We start from the raw sequence: 7,585 nt of genomic DNA, 5'->3' as shown, positions 1-7,585 counted from the left end.
GAAATCGATTGCATTAACTGCGTATTCAGTTAAGGAGCTTAAGTGGTTATAAATCTGTTACAAGTATTTAATGTAACCATTAGATTAAAAGAGTAATCGATTGAATTGCGTCTGAATTGACTAAAACTATATATAGACGCATTGATTGGATTTTTGTAAGACAATTTGAGATTAACATTTTCATATCTGATTTAGATTGGGCTGAAAAGGTTTACAAAGGTGATTAAATGCTCCAAAAAACAAGAAATTGAAGTTATCGACTATTCTTGAAGATTTCTTGAGAGACAAGCTCAACTGATTTGAAGAATTTGATCTTTCTGCACAACTGAGGTGCTTGTTTCTTTATCAGGAGAAGTTTCGCAATCTGTGTGTTGCTGTTTCCCTATGCATGTTGCCAGGAAGAAGAACGAGGAGTTCTTGTACTTTGAGAGGGTTCTCAAAGGGGTGACTGTAGGGGAGGATTGTTCTTGCTTTAGGGTTTTTGTATTTGGCAATATTAGATTAGTGAGTTAGAGAGGTGATTTACATTTTGACAGTGTGGTAGCTGTAAAACCTTTGTTGTAAAAACTCATATCTCTATAGTGCAAATTGGCTTTCAATCTTAGGTTGATTGAAAGGACACTGGATGTAGGCATTGCGGCCGAACCAGTATAAAACTAAGAGTTTGATTTTTCTTCTACCTATCTCTCTACATTAATCGATTACATACTGTCATAATTCAAATAAGCATATTGTTATATTGCATACACATTGTTTGTTGTTCAAGAAAGGTTTAAAGATTTATCTAATTTGTGAAAAAGATTTGAAAAGCGAGTATTTTTATAAAACACCGATTCACCCCCTCTTGGTGTTGAGAAACAAAGCTCATCATTTCTAACAATCGGCACCAGAGCTGGTTTTAAAAAATTATTTGAAAAACAAATAGGTTAACCTTTTTGTCAAATCGATTGTTCGATCCTAAAAATGGCTTTTGTTTTTAAGACCTTTGGTGAAGGTGCATCCACAAATAGACATTCTCTATTTGCTGGTGAAAACTATGCCTTTTGGAAAATAAGAATGCAAATTTTTCTTGAATCAGTAGACAAGGGTGTATGCCATGCTACATTCATATGTTGTCATTGAAGCTATCAAATTAATACTACTTTTCAAGGCAACTTCAGTATTGTCAAGTTAGTAGTCAAGAAAGTAGATAGGGTTAAAGTAACCCTGAGTCATCTCCCAACGAATACAAAATTGTTTTTCAATACGAAATTAATACTACTTTTCAAGGCAACTTCAGTATTGCCAAGTCAGTGGTCAAGAAAGTAGATAGGGTTAAAGTAACCCTAAGTCGTCTCCCAACAAATACCAAATTGTTTTTCAATATTTGAATCTTATGAATGCTATGCAATGCTCAAGAATGAAAGTGAGAAAGTAGGCTAATGGAATTAATGTTTGAAGAATGTTTGAAGAACAAAGAGGAAGCTTAAAAACAATTATGATGAAATAGGCTAATTCCATTGCTTTTCCAAGATAGAATCATCATCAGTTATCCACAGATAATTGTTCAATTGATTATTGTTCAAGTTTCAAATTAATTAAAGTACATTCTTAATTAATTTGAGGGCGATCATGCAGTTAACCAAAGTAGATTCTCAATCAAATGCAAGACCTTTCTAGATTATTCATAATGAATTCAACCAAAGTACATTCTCAATCAAATTCTATTGTGTTTAATCATGTCTATTCTTAGATCTCCTAACGAAATTAAAAGCTAATTAATCAAAGTAAATTCTCAATTAATTATAGTTGAAATTATCACACCAATCAAAGTACATTCTCAATTGATAGCAAAAACTCGTTTAATCATATGAAAGTTCCTAAATTCAATCAAAGTAGATTCTCAATCAAACCTAGAAACCCTTGAACTCATATGATTAATATGCATGTAGATTCAAACACCTTATGATGCAAAAATCATTGCTTTTAATATGATTAAGAGATGAAAGACATAGAAAGAGAGCAACTCAAATCAATAATCAAAAGAAATAATAGCATTAATTCACCTTAAGCTCAGAATCCATAATGAAATTACAGTGGAATAGCCCTAGAAGCTTAGCCCTCCAGGAATGGAGTGAAACACATGATGAAATAAAAGTGAGAGGAGTGGTGGATGCTTGCTTCCAGTGGAGGAGTCTGAGAATGAATGAGTTGTGTTTTCTGCCTCTCCTGGGTCTCTTTATATAGGTTTGATTGAACACAGATAATTGTTCAATTGATTATTGTTCAAGTTTCAAATTAATTAAAGTACATTCTTAATTAATTTGAGGGCGATCATGCAGTTAACCAAAGTAGATTCTCAATCAAATGCAAGACCTTTCTAGATTATTCATAATGAATTCAACCAAAGTACATTCTCAATCAAATTCTATTGTGTTTAATCATGTCTATTCTTAGATCTCCTAACGAAATTAAAAGCTAATTAATCAAAGTAAATTCTCAATTAATTATAGTTGAAATTATCACACCAATCAAAGTACATTCTCAATTGATAGCAAAAACTCGTTTAATCATATGAAAGTTCCTAAATTCAATCAAAGTAGATTCTCAATCAAACCTAGAAACCCTTGAACTCATATGATTAATATGCATGTAGATTCAAACACCTTATGATGCAAAAATCATTGCTTTTAATATGATTAAGAGATGAAAGACATAGAAAGAGAGCAACTCAAATCAATAATCAAAAGAAATAATAGCATTAATTCACCTTAAGCTCAGAATCCATAATGAAATTACAGTGGAATAGCCCTAGAAGCTTAGCCCTCCAGGAATGGAGTGAAACACATGATGAAATAAAAGTGAGAGGAGTGGTGGATGCTTGCTTCCAGTGGAGGAGTCTGAGAATGAATGAGTTGTGTTTTCTGCCTCTCCTGGGTCTCTTTATATAGGTTTGATTGAACACAGATAATTGTTCAATTGATTATTGTTCAAGTTTCAAATTAATTAAAGTACATTCTTAATTAATTTGAGGGCGATCATGCAGTTAACCAAAGTAGATTCTCAATCAAATGCAAGACCTTTCTAGATTATTCATAATGAATTCAACCAAAGTACATTCTCAATCAAATTCTATTGTGTTTAATCATGTCTATTCTTAGATCTCCTAACGAAATTAAAAGCTAATTAATCAAAGTAAATTCTCAATTAATTATAGTTGAAATTATCACACCAATCAAAGTACATTCTCAATTGATAGCAAAAACTCGTTTAATCATATGAAAGTTCCTAAATTCAATCAAAGTAGATTCTCAATCAAACCTAGAAACCCTTGAACTCATATGATTAATATGCATGTAGATTCAAACACCTTATGATGCAAAAATCATTGCTTTTAATATGATTAAGAGATGAAAGACATAGAAAGAGAGCAACTCAAATCAATAATCAAAAGAAATAATAGCATTAATTCACCTTAAGCTCAGAATCCATAATGAAATTACAGTGGAATAGCCCTAGAAGCTTAGCCCTCCAGGAATGGAGTGAAACACATGATGAAATAAAAGTGAGAGGAGTGGTGGATGCTTGCTTCCAGTGGAGGAGTCTGAGAATGAATGAGTTGTGTTTTCTGCCTCTCCTGGGTCTCTTTATATAGGTTTGATTGAACACAGATAATTGTTCAATTGATTATTGTTCAAGTTTCAAATTAATTAAAGTACATTCTTAATTAATTTGAGGGCGATCATGCAGTTAACCAAAGTAGATTCTCAATCAAATGCAAGACCTTTCTAGATTATTCATAATGAATTCAACCAAAGTACATTCTCAATCAAATTCTATTGTGTTTAATCATGTCTATTCTTAGATCTCCTAACGAAATTAAAAGCTAATTAATCAAAGTAAATTCTCAATTAATTATAGTTGAAATTATCACACCAATCAAAGTACATTCTCAATTGATAGCAAAAACTCGTTTAATCATATGAAAGTTCCTAAATTCAATCAAAGTAGATTCTCAATCAAACCTAGAAACCCTTGAACTCATATGATTAATATGCATGTAGATTCAAACACCTTATGATGCAAAAATCATTGCTTTTAATATGATTAAGAGATGAAAGACATAGAAAGAGAGCAACTCAAATCAATAATCAAAAGAAATAATAGCATTAATTCACCTTAAGCTCAGAATCCATAATGAAATTACAGTGGAATAGCCCTAGAAGCTTAGCCCTCCAGGAATGGAGTGAAACACATGATGAAATAAAAGTGAGAGGAGTGGTGGATGCTTGCTTCCAGTGGAGGAGTCTGAGAATGAATGAGTTGTGTTTTCTGCCTCTCCTGGGTCTCTTTATATAGGTTTGATTGAGCTTGGACTCTGAATCTTCTGTTGATAAGATCTTTTATCTTATATCTAATATCTTCCAAATATTCAACATATTTAATTTGTTTTTGAGAATATTTGATAATATCTTTTCAAGATACAAAAAGATTAGGCAAATATTATCTTTTGATTTTTATTGATATAGTTAAATAAGGTAATTATTTAACAATATCAAATAAAATATATTAAGATATATTTTCTCCAAATTATCTCTTAAAATAAACTTGCCCAAAATTACATTTCAACCCTTTTTATTTTATTCGAAATTTCACAGAAGTCCAGAAATTTCCTCTAATTGCACTTTAGCCTTTTCCTTCTTTTCAGAATTGCAATTCAAACTTTGATTCCAGCTGCATCAACAAACATTAGACTATCCAAAATAATTTATGCAATTAAAATCACATTTTAAGCCTCTTTAATTCCCAAACCTGATAAGGCCAATCGTCACAAATCTTATTTTAAATCAATCATTTAAGCACAAGAATCTTATAAAAAAATTTAATTTTAAATCATAAATGTGGGCATAAATTGACTAATTTCAAGACTTTGTTCAGGGTCATTTTATTCCATATTTGCATTTGGATCAAAAGAATGAATAACACTGAACATAGATTAATCATCTAGAGATCACTTTGTCATGGACATGCAAATGAAATCACTCTATTCTTCACACATGAGTTGACCTTTTTGAATTCCCAAGAAAATCAAATATGAAAGATAACACTCAAGTCAAAATGTATCTATTTCTCTCAAACTCTCTCAAGTGTCTTTGGCTTGTGTTTACGCTCAAAATACCCATGTAAGTAGACACCCTTGATATTAAGAAAAACTCTAACATTCACATACTTCAAAAACATGCAATTGTTGATCATGAGGGCTTTTTAAAGGTTATATTGAGGCCAAGGCAAAGGTAGAATTTTTTTTTGGAATTTTTGAGTTTTTGAAATTGACATAGAAAGAGTAATGACACTTGATTTCAAAAACAAATTTATTATTTGTTCCTCCTTTAAGGAAGATTTTTTTTTCTCTTTTTTTCTTTTCTTTTTGCCTTTTTCTTTTCAAAACTCTAACTTTTCATCTTCCTTTTTGCCAATATTATTATTTTGTGGGTGAGGTACTCACCCATACACTTATTCACCACTTACTTCTAACACAATCCATTACTCATTCTTCTTTCCTAAGGTAAGGAACATATGAGTTTTCTTCTTTTCTCATTTGACAATGACTAAAAACAAGGAAAATAGTTTTAAGGCTCAAAGGGTTTTCCAATGGATTAATGTTAGGACAAATTTATTTGGCCAAGTAGCTAAAACAAGAAATGCCTCAATCGTATCAAATCATACATATTCACCTTAGTCACAAAACAAAGAATCAAGCTAAATATTAGAGTATCATCAAAACATGGGCAAATCACTAAAGAAAAAATAGACATGGCATAAGGTGGTTCATCCTTAACATTAGGCCCAAAACTCACATGGTTTAAATTCCTTTCACAAAAGATTTAATAAAGAAATTCTCAAGTCAACTCAATCTGCAAATCATAGAAGCAATCCACTCATATCAACATGACTCTTTTCTTTCTCTTGAATTCATGATCATCCCAGTTACTGATTCAAACTTTTAAATTCATTGCAAATATTTATTTAAAAAACAAACAAAATAGGGAACAAATTTAATTGTTTCCTACACACTCCCACACTTAAACTATGCATTGTCCTCCATGTATGCCTTATATATAGAATGCAAAGAAAAATTATGAGGGGACTTACCTCCTTCATGGTGGAAGAAATGCTAGTAGGACTTCAACGGAAAAAGTCATCCTTCATCAGAATGTTATCTTTTCCCTTTTCAATCCTATTAAGATGGTCAACTATTAAATTATGTGCCCCACTTCTATCCTGAATAGGAGTCAACTTGTCCTGCTCGTTCTTGACCATTGTGATTCCATATTTCTTGGGAACCACATGTATAAGGCTCACTCAAGTGCTGTCAGAATTGGGGTATATAATACCTGTTTATAGCAACTTGGTGTCCTCTTTCTTTGCAACCTCCATCAGTTGAGGATTCAATCTTCTTTGAGGTTGTCTCACTTGTTTAGCATCCACCTCCAAAAGTATTCTATGCCTGGAAAAAGAAGGGCTAATACCAGGAATATCTGCTAAAGTCCAGCCTATTGCTTTCTTGTGATCTATGATAACTTGTATTAGTTGTTTTTCCTGCTCATCAGTAAGCAGTGTAGATATAATAATAGGGAGTTTCCCATCCTTCTCAAGATAAGCATATTTCAAATGAGATGGTAAGGGTTTCAACTCCAAAATGGGTGATTGTACCACAGATTGCAACATTTTACAGCCTAAGGTAATCTAAGCCACCTCAACATCACACTTGGACGCCACAAAAGTATCATCTCTTAACACCGCGTCCTCAATATCACCTGCTTTACAATTTTCTTTGTCGTCCAAAATTAGGCATGACATATTTGAAAAAGAAAAATCCAAAGATGGAGAAAAAGTTGAAAAAATGTCTAAGCAACTAAAAGAAAAATTGTTTATAACATCACTTGAAAAGTAATACAAAACAAAGAATGATCTTTAATCGAGTGCTTCTGAACTTCTAACACGTTGAAGCACACTTTCTCGTCTCCTATCTCCATTGTCAATGATTCTGCATGCACATCTATCTTGTTTCGTGCTATCATCATGAAGGGTCTTTCCAAAATAATAGTTGTTGGACCAATTCCTTCATCATCCTTCATATCCAAGATATAGAAATCTGCAGGAAAAATTAACTTGTCTACTTGGACAAGCACGTCCTCAAGCACACCTGTAGGGTTAAATGTGTTGCGGTTGGCCACTTGAATGACCACACTAGTAGTCTTAAGAGGTCCTAGAGATAGAGAAGTAAAGACTGATAAAGGCATTACATTTATGGAAGCTCCTAAATCTAACATGGCATTGTCAAACTTTGAATTTCCAATAACACAAGGAATAGAAAACATACCTGGATCCTTTCATTTTCGCGGTATTTCAATATGCTTCTTAATTATGCTTGACACATTTCTTCCCAAATTCACAACCTCATTATCCCTAAAACGCCTTCTATTTGTGTAAAGTTCTTTTAAAAGCTTGGTGTATTTAGGGATTTATTTAACAACATCTAGCAATGGAATGTTGATCTCCACCTTTTTGAATGTATTTCGGATCTCTTGGTCTAAATGTGGGC

The sequence above is a fragment of the Vigna umbellata genome, chromosome 1, assembly GCF_029865625.1.
Source record: "Vigna umbellata cultivar VRB3 chromosome 1, Vumbellata_1.0, whole genome shotgun sequence".
NCBI classification, from domain to species: domain Eukaryota; kingdom Viridiplantae; phylum Streptophyta; class Magnoliopsida; order Fabales; family Fabaceae; genus Vigna; species Vigna umbellata.
The sequence above is the reverse complement of the archived record's forward strand: the minus strand, read 5'-3'. Positions refer to the sequence as shown.